This window comes from Peromyscus maniculatus, chromosome 21 (genome assembly GCF_049852395.1).
Source record: "Peromyscus maniculatus bairdii isolate BWxNUB_F1_BW_parent chromosome 21, HU_Pman_BW_mat_3.1, whole genome shotgun sequence".
Lineage (NCBI taxonomy): Eukaryota > Metazoa > Chordata > Mammalia > Rodentia > Cricetidae > Peromyscus > Peromyscus maniculatus.
This window is the reverse complement of record NC_134872.1, coordinates 38,193,870-38,208,335: the sequence shown is the minus strand read 5'-3', so window position 1 is coordinate 38,208,335 and position 14,466 is coordinate 38,193,870. Positions and strand designations below refer to the sequence as shown.

General features: G+C 42.9%; 1 protein-coding gene across 4 annotated transcripts in view; it reads right to left on the bottom strand.

Moving 5' to 3' along the window:
* The window catches only part of Aff3 (ALF transcription elongation factor 3), a 480,967-nt gene that overhangs the window by 168,644 nt on the left and 297,857 nt on the right, over window positions 1–14,466 (bottom strand). The window lies entirely within an intron of this gene.

Below are 14,466 nucleotides of genomic sequence, written 5' to 3'. Positions count from 1 at the left end.
CACATGGCCATGCTTCAGAGGGCACGAAAGGATGGGAGTTAATAAAGGCTAAGGGAGAATTTTTGAAACAGATTGAAACTCATTCTTATAATGTGTTTCCTAGATTCAAGGCTCTCCTAATACCTTAAAAAGAAAGGACTGTCCCATTTTCGTGGCATACAAAGAAAGGGTCAAATTATTACACAAAATTCACAGGATGTCTCTGAAGGCATGCTTCAGACAGCTGGAATCTTAGTGCTCTTTCTTGGATGAATTGTCTAAACTATTAGAGATAAAGAAGGAATTCCCAACCAGCTCCATAAATCACTGTAGTCTTCATAAGAAATGGGGGGAAATGAGAGAAACAGGCCACATACATGGAGTAAAGAGAGAAATGGTGTCAACTTTACAAGCCAGTATTAAGAACACAACTTGAGCTCAGTGTGCAGTGACCTGCCACACGCTCTTGGACACTGCTCTCTGAGCTAAGGGAGAGGGAGGGGGTCTTAGTGCTCACACTTACTATTTTCCTTCAATTCTAGCTCCTAGAAGACAGCTGCCATCAATAACTCATTAAGGGATTAAATTGACTTCTGATGACCAAGGGAATCAGTATAGTTTGAAAACAGGCCCTGAACCATGCTTCTGAATTGGCCTTCACTTTCAAACCTAAGCAAACCACAGGTGATGTCTTAAAAAGAATAGTAAGACATTTGCTGTGGGAGGGAGGTTGTGTCCTCACCAACCTTTGGTAGGCAAGATGTTGAGAAACGATAGTTCAGGGTTTGGGACACCAAAGGAGGGTCTTGTGGTTTCTTCTCCCAAGAACCCTCTTCTGAAGAACCTCGGGGGGGGGGGGGGCAGAATTCATACAAGAGCCAAGCGAGAGTGAGTACTCTACACACCCAGTAAGCATTAATGGACCTCCACCATCCTCCACCATCTCCCCCCATGACACATGTGCCACAGGCTGGAGGGTTTAGCAATAAGCTTTCCACATGTCCCTTCTCCAGTCTGCACACACCAAGTGAGCCCATGTCCTTATCTCCTCCCACTTCTCCTCCGAGGAAGTAGGGCTGCTGGGTTTGTACTCAAGGTGGCATCTGACTTCGTTCCTGGGATGAAGAATTAGCTCATATCATGTTCATGAGTGGGCCACTTGTTGGGGAAGTGATCAGATCTCTCAGCTAGATTTTTGCTCCCCAAGTAAGAAAGCTATCAAGATACAAATGGGTTTTCTTCACTTCCCCTATCATGTTCTTTCTACCAACTGGCTCGTCCACAGTACAATCTCTCTGTGTTTTCTTCACAAGTTTTCTCATTTTTCTTTTCACTTAAATTCCTGGCTAGGATAAAGTGGGGTCAGATCTTTTACAGTGGAAGCTAGTCATCAATTACAAATACTTGACCTGTTTTTCTTTTTCTCCATTATGAACTGTCTGATGTGTCCCTAAGGCCACCCCAATTACTCAGTAGCTTTCTTTGCAATCAGTTTTTCATTCACACAGTTCAGACTGTGTAATCTTTAGGGCTCAAAATAGATAAATACAATATAAACTAATTACTTATGATACACATCAGACTTCTATGTACATCCCCAACACGTTCAACTTCCCTCCAATTACTGTATGCTGTTTATACACTGGCATGCTATATATGTGTATGTAAGTTGTGTGTCTGATTTGTGTCCTTCTAGCTATTGAGTAACTGACATAAGAGGTTAATGAACTATAAATGATTCAACTTTCTTAAGGACATGTTCTACAAATAGCTTCTCACAAGTGACACTTTCAGAATTTATTACACAGTTCACCCAAGACAGAGCTAGCAGACAAGCTTTAAGAAAGTGCTAAGCTGTGATCCCTAAGGGAAGGAACAGCGTCCTCCTGGTATTTGTATCCTGACCCCTGACCACCCACTCATTCCCTGCACAACATTTACTGAAGATGTGCAGGCACAGGGCTCAGGACTGAGTTATAAAGTTAGTGTATCAGCCTGGGTAGTATTTATAATCACCATTTCTTCCCGTATCCCAGGTAGGCTTGCCATCTTTCCCTCTCTTCATCCCTTCTCCACCTCCATCCTCTCTATCCATCCACACACTCTTCCACGCATCCTCCTTCAGATGCCGAGCCACAGTTTGATCCATCCTTGAGGATATTTGCCCCTCACCTGGGAGTGTGTGTGTGTTGGGGGGCAGAGACTGCATCATTTGTTTGATGGTCCAGTAGGTTAATACCAAGCCTATGTGTTCAGGGAATTTTTGAATGCATGCCAAACTGAAGTATGTATTTTCAGGGTCTCTGTCTTTCCTTCCTTTATGTTTTCTGAGCCACCATGCAAACATGTCATTAGTTTATCCCACTTAATAACTTCTTGTTTTACTTTCTTCCTCTGTTATCAGCCCTTTTTCCACATGGATGCCAAGGGACTCGTCCTGTGTGTCACGGTAGTCAAGGAACTCCACTGCTCCAAAACCTTCCCGAGCCACCATCACAGACACAACAGAAGCACAGTGAGAATGACAAGGACAGATGATGATGGTTCCTCACAGTTTCATGACAGTTCCATGCAAGTTGTCTTATTCATGCCCACCCATCCACTGTGAGGATGATTTCACACTGGAGGGGAGGAAGGTAGAATTTCAATATTTACTTGTTCAATTGGCTCATAAATAGCACAGCTGAAGTGTGGCCCTGTGCTTCCTCACTTCCACTCCACAAGTTTATTTTCATTCTGGTGCCCTTGTCTGCAGCGCTCTTGCCCTCCTACGTGTGAGCTACACAAAGGGACCTGTGCCAGTCTCCGTCCACTTATTACTCTGTAATGCACACAGAAAGGAGACTCTCTTTGCTTCCCAAGCACCTGTTTTGGATGAGTGCCCATCCCCACACACTGCTGTCCTTCTCACCATCCCCTACAGGTATCTGCCTTTGCTGATACCCCCTTAAACACTGTCACTTGAGAGTTCCTTTCTCAGACTCTTCCAAAGCATTCACCTTTTCTTCCTCCAATTCTCAGGATCTGTTCTGTGCTATATGTGTATGCATATACACCTCAATCTCTGCCCAAGCTCCCCCTCCTTCCAAGCTGAGTAAAAATCAAACTCAGGAGACACTAATACCTTCTTTCAGGCACATCCATTCTTACTCAACAGAATTAACAAATGGGAACCCTGATAACTGCTCACAAGGGTGCTTAGACACACTGAACTCAACCCTTTAAAGAAGGGGTGTAAGTTCCTCTGAAGCAGAGCTACTTATGTTTGTGTAAAGTAGAGCATTTTACATTGTAGGTGCTCAGTGAGCTGAGCTGAATATCCACATGTCAATGCAAACTTACTTGCTAATATTGACCTAAGTACTGCTAAGCATTTCAATGGGATTTATCCAGCTAACAAATCTTATCAAACACATAAATGAGCAGTATGGGTGAGAGTTGCATGAAACATGCAAGTATCAAATAATTTCCAAAAATACTAATTTTTATTTTTATATAAATAGGTTTCTAATGTAATGCAGGTATAAAATGTTATGTATGTATACTGTTCAGTGGCTTTATGAGATACGCTGTGCATTTTATTGAAATGTCTTACTAGGGTTGTCAGGAAAATCAGGGCAAACAGACATCTCTATTTCTTCTGTCACTTACTAGCTCAGCAAGTCACAGCTCAGTCCACCATGGTAGCTTCCAGTTTTGAAGTTTAGTATCAGTTGGATCTCTGTTTGTGATATATTAGCAGCAAAGGGAATGGGAACATCATCCCATGAGTCAGGCACAAAGATTAACTGAGATAAAGGACAAGAGAACATAGCACAGTGTCCCATATCTAAGGATTCATCAAGGGTATCACTGATTACTATCACGCTCTTTCTGAATTCTTCCTTTGAAAATGAGAAATATAATTTATTTCTGAGCTTCAGCTCTTGGGAGCCTAAGACATAAAAACAGATGTCAAAGTGTGTTTGTTTTTAAAATAACAAAATAAAGTAGCATTCATATGTAATCTATAGTTTAGTTAGTAATTATTTATACAAATTATATGTTCCTAGAGCTGAAGTTATTTAAATCATTGAGATTCCTAAGAGTGATTTGCATTTTATTTTTGGGGAAAGGTCTCTAGGTTTTCAGAAATGTATCTGTGACAAAATAATAGCATTTGATGAAGTAGTAAGACCTGATAGAAAAGCCTGCATTTGAAACTTATGCCTGGTACTGTTTTAAAGTGTGAGCAAAGCCGCTCCCCTCCCCCACCCCTGGGTCACATATTACCACTACTATTGGTTATTCGACATGACCCTATTGCCAAAGACACCATATATTTTCATCAGGAAATCAAGCTGGTGCTCAAGTAGAAGCTTTGCATTACTGACTAGCATTCATGGTGTTACAGGAACTATACAAACTAACGGATGAGAAAAGTAATCATCAATCTCACACAGCTACAAACTCTGCAACCTACACCAGCAACATGCCAGCTGGTATGTCCACCGGTGCAACAGTGGTACAAACGTTAGGAGAGTCACCAACCACCTTTCAGGCCTGCTTCCTGAGCTGGAATCCATCCTTGACATTTAATGAGGCCAAGTCCCTGAGACTGAATAGACTATGGGCCTTAGGGGAATGGCTATTACTCTGCTAGATGAACAGAGCAATACAATGACTCCTAATGACACACTGCGGGACCCCAGAGATGCTTCTTTCAGGAAATGGCAGTTAACAGGGAGATATATAACTGGACAATGTGCAGAGAGGGTGAGAGACTTGGGAGCACTCAGCCCTAAATGAAGTGTCCTGATCAACCCCCTCCCCTCAAAGCTTAGAGATCTATGTGGAAGTGGAGGCAGAAATACTGTAAGAACCAGAGGTCGTGTACAACTCCGCAGAAACCATGTTTTCCAGGCACAACAGGGCTAATGCATATGTGAACTCAGAGACTGATAGCATACACAAGACCAGTAAAAGTTCAAACAAGACAAAAACCCCAACGTGGAGAAGGGGAAATAGAAGCTACTTGTAACAGATAGCTGAGAGCGAGAGAAAGCGAGGGGGAGAGGGAGAGAGAATATGAGTATCAATTGTTTTATCAATCATACTCCAGGGAATGCCTCATGCTCAGTAGCAACTGACCAACACAAAATGGACTCCATGGATTTGTGTGTGTGTGTGTGTGTGTGTGTGTGTGTGTGCACGTGCACTTTTCTGTTTTTAAGAGAGAAGGAAAGAACATGAAATTGGGTGTGTGGGTGGGAGGAGGATCTGGGAGGAGTTTGGGACAGTAAAATAGGATAGGATAAAATATATCGTATGAAAATATATTTTGAATCAAGAAATAAAATAATGAATAATGAAAACAAAGGAAGTATTTCTCATTCTTGTCTAATTTTTCTTCAGCTTGCCTCATATTATTTTCTTCATAGAGAAGAATATGGTTTAGTGGCAAGGACAGGGATTCTCACACCCTGCATCCAATGTCTCAACCCCATCCACACTCCTGATACTGAATCAGCCCTTCTTCAATACTTTGCTTTATTTACAGCAAAGCCCCCTTTGCCCATAGGTGATATATATTCCAGGACCCAATAGGGGAAGCCTAAACCTGTATCACAAAGAACTATGTGTACACACACACACACACACACACACACACACACACACACACACACACAATGTCTTGTCTTGTGCATACAACCTGTCATCAAACTATTTTATGACAGAGCCAATGCACATGGACCTGCACAGCTCAAGATCTTGCAGGAAATGGCAGTTAACACGGAGACACATAAATGGACATACCTGCTATATGATACTTGTTTGTGTCCCGACAAATAAAGCTTGCCTGGAGATCAGAGAGTGGAGCTAGCCACTAGTTAACCACAGAGGCCAGGCAGTGGTGGCACGCACCTTTAATCCCAGCACTTGGGAGGAAGAAGCAGGAAGATCAGGAGTCCAAGGCCACAATGGGCTACACAAGATTGAACTAGACTAAGAGAGAAACAGAAGTGGGTGGTGGTAGTGCACGCCTTTAATCACAACACTAGGAAGGTGGAATAGGAATATAAGGCAGATGGAGGCAGGATCTAGGTCCCCATTCAGTCTGAGGATTCATAGAGGTAAGAAGTCTTTAGTGGCTGCTGCTCTGCTTCTCTGATCTTTCAGCTTCCACCCTCGATATCTGAGTTTTTATTGTTAAGACTAATTAGGATCACGCTTCACCTGCCGAAAGCCATACTTGGTTGGGAAGGGGCTCATGGGGGTCCTACCTCTCCCTGCCAAAGTTGATGGCTACTGACGGCTACTGGGATGGGAGAGTCGTTATCTTCAGGTGTAAATCTCCTGGTGATCCCATCAGGATCCCCTGGTGGATAGTTTCACACCCATGGTCACTCAGACAACCCTGGTTAAAATCAACTGGTCACAAAACAAAAAGACATGACCATGGAAAAGGAAATGTAGGGTAGAGGGAATAGCAGGGGTAGGAGGGAGAGGTCTGTCAGCAAGGGGCGGCCATCTTCACAGGGTGGGTGACTAACTAGAGCTTTGTTCTCAGAAATATATTCTTTTCTAAGTAGGACCATGGATTAACTCTGCCACTTGGGAACAAAATGGTTAAATGCTGAAGCTGCTATTTATGTGTGGTCCTGGTGGTTATAGTTCAGAGCACAATTTCATCTTCAGTTTCCATACCGGAATAGCCACCCAGATTTTCAGTTACTTCACAGGTATCATTCATGTATGATATCCATGTCATGTGAGTCTCACTACCAACAGAACATGGGCATTTTCATTATCCTGCCAATGTCTCCTAGGCAGGCAGCTCACAAGAGCACTGCTCTCTTGGAAAGGGGACAGCATTTCTGCAAATCTTGGACTTGGAGGGACCAGTGACAGTTTGGGAATAAGAGAAGAAAAATAAATGCTCTTTAACTGGTGGATCTGGAGAGTATGTCCTAACCATCAAGCCACATATGGTACCCTAGGAAAAGGCCAGCATTGGGTTTCACATATAGACACTAGGGCCAGGCATGAAGGCTAGCTGGCTTTGCTCAAGGCAAGGAAGCCATAGCCTGTGGTGATATATTGTGTACCCCTAATAAAGTTATCTTGAGGATCAGAGAACAGAGCCAATCACTAAACTAGACATAGAAGTCAGGCAGTAGTGGCACACACCCTTAATCCTATCACCTGTGAGGCAAAGATCTGTGTGGATCTCTGTGAGTTCAAGGCCACACTGGAAACAGAGCCAGGCAGTGGTGGCACACACCTTTAATCCCAGTACTGGGAAGCACACATGCCTTTAATCCCAGGAAGTGATGTCTGGGCAGAGAAAGGTATACAAGGCGCGAGGAAGCAGGAACTGACTCTCTTTAGGCAGAGGATTTCCTAGAGGTAAGAAGTTTGTAGAGGTAAAACCTAGTGGCTGGCTGTTCTGCTTCTCTGATCTTTCAGCTTTCACTCTGATATCTGGCTCTGGGTATTTTATTATAAGACCATCTAAGATTCGAACAACAATAGCCAAGAACAGAAATTCACAGACATCTTAATCCACTGCTTTATGGTAGAAAGGCCTAGGGCTTGGCAAACAAGAAACATAGTGTGATGCCAGGGCGTTTGAACTCATTGATCTATCTAAAGTTGGTTGGATACCAAGGGGTAAAAATAGGACAGTCTGGTGGAATCAGTCTGAGAAACAGCATTCAACTGAAATTTCAAAGATTGACAAAAATAATCAAATCACCATTTAAAAAAAAATGGAAACACTACTCATAGAAAGCTTTTGGACAAAAAGCAGTACATGCTAGAGGAAAAAAAAGTACCATCTAAAAATATTTGCTTAAACAAATTCTACAGTACAGGTTGCTAAAATGCCAGAAACCATAATTCCAACTGATTTATATGTGGATACAAATAAACAAATGACTGATAATAATTTAAAGACAGAACTAGCAAAAAACCAGAGGGAATTTATATTTCTTTAAACTTAAAATGCAGGAACAGAGTCAATGTGAGCCAAAAATAACCAAGAAGGGGATCCTTGGGTATTAATGGGAAACCATTCTAAGACCTCACAGATAACAAGAGCTGTAGAATCTTCTTCATATGAAATGTCCTAGTAGCTGCATCAAGCCAGTGCGCATCTTCTCATACACTTCAAATCATCTACAGATGACTTACAGTACCCCACACACCATCAATATTCTGTGAAAAGCTGTTAGAATACACTGCCAAAGAACCAGAGTTTTTACCTGCTCACCACAGATGCAATCCTTTCTGTGAACATTTCTGAAAAGTGGATAGTTGGACTCGTGGATGGAGAACCCAGTGGCGCAGAGGGCCCTCGACATTCCTGTTTATTGGTATCCTGTGGGCTCCTGGGATGGGGAGATCTCAGAGTGGGATGCTAATTCAGCCAATTAACAGCAATGCCAGGGCTCTGCCCTCAAAGAGGCAACTCTTCAAGGGATAAAACTCAGAAAAGATCAGTGGAATGGGTTGCAGAAAGAGCATGCCATGTTGATGGACAAATGGAAAATACAGAAGGCCTGCAGACAGAAACACCGAGGGTCCCTCAGAGCTGCACAGCATGCATGCTTCTTAGCTTGCAGGAGTTCCACTTAGTAAAAGGCTAAGGACAAAAAAGCATGCAGCCTTTATTTTATTTGTACTGTCTAGAGTGCTACTTGATGACACAGCACAGACCCCACATAGTGGAAAAACCCACTGTTCACCTCTTGGGCTTGAGTTGTCCCTAGAAACTCAGGATTCTCCAAAGAAAAGGAAAGTCAAGACATGACCCTCCGATTTCTGTTTCCATGTTAGAGGCCTAACTCTGGACTTCTTGGGAGATCCCAGGTTGTAGGTGCAGTTGTGTCGTTGTGGGGTGGGAGCAGAGAAGAGGCCCTTTTTACTCTCTAGTACCCCCATGTTAAAGGAGTCCTTATTATATGTACTCAGAACCTTTTGCAACAATTAAAAAAATACATTATAAACTTTATTTTTAAATGCACCTGGCTTTCTATGTCATTTTACTACCTGTGTTTAAAAAATACTAGAATTCCCATTCCTCAGTCTACGGGGTGTTTTTATAACTCTTGGTGGATTCAAATGTTAAAGTAGAAGAATGTAAATTGGGTTCTCAGAATTTAAAGCAGCCGGCCTTGCCATGCCGTGCACAGCTGCAGGGCTGAAGGACGCCTGCTAAAGCCAGGTGACGACAACTCCAACCCTGGGCTCCAACCCACACACCTGTTAGTCTCCTATTTGTGCTTCTGACACAGGAATCGGCCGAATTTTGAATTAAAAATTCTTTTTAAATCAAAAGAATATGCATCTGAGGAACATCGCGCGTGGGGCGGGGGGAGTGTTTCCTAAATTCTGAGCCCAGGCTTGGTTCTTCTCTGTGCTATTTCTGAGAATCACATTAGATCGAGGTGGGCAAGTTGAGGGGAAAGGTCATGGTATTAATTGTACTGGTATACAATTAATACTGCTATCATCTTATTTTCGACTCGCATGCTATCTTTTCGTAGTAGCATAAACACCCAGAAATTAGCCTCTTGATAGACACACGGATTATAATTAATCTTTGAACTGTGGTTTCCAGCCATCAAACTGCTCTTTCATACATAGCTCAAGGAAATGTTGGCATTCATGACTCTGAACAGACAGGAAGAGCATGGGGACAATTGGGGGAGGGGTGCTAACCACAATTTTGGCCAGGTTTCCATGCAATCTATTCCCAAACCCATTTCCATAAGCATGCTGGGACAACACATTTTGACAAAATCCTGTGTCAATCAATCACAGAGAAGCAGAATGGTGGGACAGGACCAGGGCTGGTGTATGGGGAACCTCATGCAATACTGGCCCTGTCACAAACTAGCAGAACGATCTTGCATGGATAGTTTCTCCCCCGCCCCCAACTATTACTGTTGGCATCTACAAAATGAGATGAACCATGACTAAAGGATTAACAGAAATAGTGGTAAGTATACAAAGCATCTAGAATGTCTGGCACACAGTAGGTACTCAATCAATACGATTTATTGCTGTAATACCAACTTTCTAATTACTGTTGGCAGCTTTTGGCTTGGGCTTTGTGAAGGGAGAGGATAAATAAAGAAGGCATTTATGAGTTTGTTTTTTAATCTATTTTACTCAGTTAATTATTTAATATTTAACTGGTAAATTATTCATAGTCAAATAAAAGGCATAATAAAAGTATGCTTATTAAACAATAATTTGCTTCCCTGCTCCCTTGCCACAGAAGTCTCGTGGGCACAAATGGAAGGGAGAGTGTGCCTTTGTGTCTGGGGTGTTTCTTCAAAGAGATAGAGAAGAGTAAGCAGGGTCCACCATCTTCTAAGCGCTGGTGTAGGCATCACCGTTAGGCCTAAGGACAACCCCCAGCACAGCATGGAATGGCGAGGAGAAGGTACACAAGCCTGAGCTCTCCTCGGCTAACTGCAGGGCACGCTGGACAGGCTGTGAGCACAGAGGTAGAAGGCTTCTGCACTGCACTGCTCGGTCTGTGTCACCTGCAGGGCGGCAGGGCAGGTGACACAGACCGAGCAGGGCGGGCAAGACTGCATGAACACAAACCAGAGTCACGGGGACCAGGGGAAAGGCCCCAGGTACGGTGGACTCCTTACTCCAAGAGTGACGGTGAGGCCAGTCCTGCCCACGGCACACGCCCATCCCCTTCCAAACGTTTCCCAGCTATGGCCCTTTTGACGAATCTGGCTTCTGTCTACAGGAGACTCTGTTACTTGTAGACAATGCATTTCAGGACCCCAGGAAATGCTTGACATCTTACATAGAACTGTGTTTCTTACTATGTATGCATCCACAAACTTGACAGTCCCTTCTCCTCCTTAGCTATGACTGGGTACATTATTAAGTAGTTACTTGAACACAAGCCCTGTGCCAGGATAATGGTGGACTGTGGTAACCAACAGGGCCACTAAGTAATAAGCAGGCTGGTCGTGGACGCAGGGTGAACACACTGGACAAAAGGAAGATTCATGTCCTAGGTGGCATGGAGCAGGGCAGGGAGAGATTTTTGTGCATGACTCAGTATGGAACACAAATCAAATAGTTTATATAGAGTTACTAGATAATACATTTAGTACTTTTGGATCTTGGTGAAACTGCCAGAGACAAACTGCAGATGGGGGCCTACTGTGTTAGCTTTCTCCAACCGTATCACTAAGTAGCACAGGTGGTCCAGCTCAACAGGGATGTCTGTCAGTCTGGACGAATATTACATACAGGATGACTTTATAGGAAACATCACCAGAAGTGCACTCAACACCAGCAGCCGCCTAACCTCTACGGGCAGTGGTGTAGCTGTACGACATCCATGTTTCTTTTCTTCTCCCCTGCTCCCCATCTTTTTTTAAAAGCATGAAGTCAACATCTTTAAAATGGAGAAGAAAAAAAAGACTAAAAGGATTCCTCCCAAAAGGTATGTCTGAAACAAGACGCACGGTCAAAATACAACAGAATGACAACTATTCTGTATGGTTTTATTGTATGGTTTGTCTTTTTGAAGGCTCCCTATGCTGTGATCTTTCCAACTTCATTTTCCTGAGTCCTGGGATTTACAGGTACGCCTTGACGCCAACTACTTTTATTAGAGGAGAAGTGAGCTGATGGCAACAGAAGATTGAATTTGCAAAGCTAGTAGAAGAGATCTATTGAAAATAAAGGTAAAAGAGGAAGGTGCCCCATCAATAAAGACCACAAAAAAAAAAAAAAGTGATTTTAGGGAATTGGTAAACAATGATGTCACAGAGACTGTCCTACAGAAGAAGGACAAAGGGGTGTGCCAAACTAATGGACAACAAATGAACTGCAGATTTCACAAAGACTCTCACTAACAATGATGTCTCTTGTCTGGCGATGAGCCCTGTAACCAGGAGAAACAGAGCCAATCAGCTCAGTTTCTATGAGTGTACTTGAGTGTGCAACCCAATGAACGCACACTGAGCATTCACTGTGGGTCAGAGTTCCCTTGTAGCATTTCTTCATTACTACAATTGATGCTCTGGCCAACCCCCTGTGCCCGTGTCTATGCACAGTTTGATGTGGGGTAATATTTTGTACACTGGCTTATAAAATGCTGATTGGCCAGTAGCCAGGTAGGAAGTATGGGGGGGGGGGGCTAGCAAATGAGGAGAATTCTGGGGAGAGGAAGGCTGAGTCAGGAGTCACCAGCCAGACACAGACGAAGCAAGATGTCAAGGCAGAACGGAGAAAAGGTACCAAGCCACAGAGCTAAACACAGATAAGAATTATGAGTTAATTTAAGTGTAAGAGCTAGTCAGTAATAAGCCGGAGCTAATGGCTGAGCAGTTATAATTAATCTAAGCTTCTGAGTGATTATTTTATAAGCAGACCACAGGACTGCGGCAGCCTGGTGGGACCGGAGAAACTATCCAACTACAGCAGTTCTGTATTCTTCAATAGTATTAATTCTTTGAGTAAACTTCTAGTCCAAATGGCATACTTAAAATTTTAATATATTATCAAAGTGTTCTTTTATCTATCAATTTATATCAACATTGTACAGCTTCACAGTCTGTTTCTAACTATCCTAATTCCTTCTTTAAAAGACTTTTTTTTACATGACTGCCAATCTGACGGTAAAGAGAGCAGTTAACAGTTGTTTTAACTTTGCCTTTAATTATCAATATACCACATTTATTGGATAGTCACTTCTTATTTATGAAATATTTATTTATATCCCTTGCCTGTTTTTCATATTGTTGCTTAAAGAATACTTTGGGAACACAGGAAATTAATGGCCCCTTTTACCAGTTGGCTCATTATATATTTTCCATATTATGCATACATGGAAGGAATTCCTGATGTAAAAATGAGAAACTTGGAAGAAAAAAATAATAACTTTTGAGAAAAAAAAGGCAAGTAATAAAATTTTACTGCCGAAAGGTAGGTTTAATGCTTTTCTGTGTTGCACAGTCATAAAAGTATGTGACAGGCACACTTCACTGCCTGGTGGCAAACTTAATGTTGAATCAAAGAAACTGATTTCTAAGCATATTTTGTGTACTAAAAGCCTAAGTAGGCCACCTCAGCAACGTTCCTGCGGAGCCTTTAGAAATGTTAACACGAAGTGACTGCCTCTCTGGGGCTCAGCACGATGTCTGCTACCAAGTGAGGCACAGCAGAGGCCAAAGATGGCGGGACTCTTGGTCTTAAACTGTTCGGAGAAAGAAAAGAAGACAGGCCTCCAAACATACATGTGCACCACCCCTCGCAGCATGTGGCCGACCTTTTGGTGTGCCAAAGTGTGCTGCAGCTCTATCATGGGGACGGTTTTCACAGTACTATGCTTTTGCCAAACTGACTATTTTATTTTTTTTCGCAACTTTATTGTTTATTTTTACATCATGAGTTCCTACTACATAGGCATTATATTGCAAAGTATACAATGACCCAATTGGCAAAAGGTGCTAGTAATTTCCTAAATTCCCAAAGTATTCCTCAAAAAAAAAAAAAAAAATCTGAAAAAATATATCTTCAGATATCACTGAGTCACACGTTGGGAATGGGTTGCATTTCGGCGCAGAAACACCTCTATAAAGATGTGAAAAGGGAATGATTACCTGGAATAGAATTGTGCACTGCAGATAGGGCCAGCATGGTTAAGAGAAACCTGGGCAGGCATCAGGTGGCGAAGAGCAGCAGGCTTTGGGTGGGGGTGGGGGAGAGGGATAAGAATCTACAGTGTGACCCTCTGACCCTACATGTGGTGGTGTTGGAGGAGGCACTGTGTGGCCCAGACAGACAAAACAGGAATAGAAAAGGAGTGCCCACGTCATGGACAGGTTGAGAACCAGCTCTTCAGATTTAGCAGTGAGCAGTAAGACACTTCAGGTCTGCTGTCCTGCCCAGGCCATCTCTGAAAGGGAAGAAGGTTGTTTCAGATGAAGCACAGCAACAAATTCTTGAGCAGCCAATTTCCAAGGAAGCAAGTTAAGGTGTATCTGATTCATTTGATATTTATGTCTTAAAATTATGGCTCTTCCAAATACTTCAAAGGTCTTAGAGAAATAATCACACCGCATAAACAGTCAGCAACAGCACTGGGTTTGGAATGAGGACGCCCTGATTCTGGTCTCAGAGCGACAGACAACCACAGAACCTAAGGGTGAGTCTCTCAAAGCAACTGACGTGTTTCCGACTTTTCCAACAAGGAGGACTGCTCATAAACGACTTGGGTTGGCTACCTGAGCCACAGAGTCGCCTTCCAGCACATCTGAATGCAGACGATGTCATCTTCCTTCAGTTTGTAAAAGATTGATAAGGACATCTAACAGGAACTGTGGGACATAAGAGTCTGTCTAACTATCATAAAGATGCTTCGGAATGTAGAACAAATTCACTTCAGTAGGACTGCACACACAGTCCCAGCATTCTCATTCTCTCCCAGGTCCTCTAGGCTCTCTTCTCCTTTGGCCC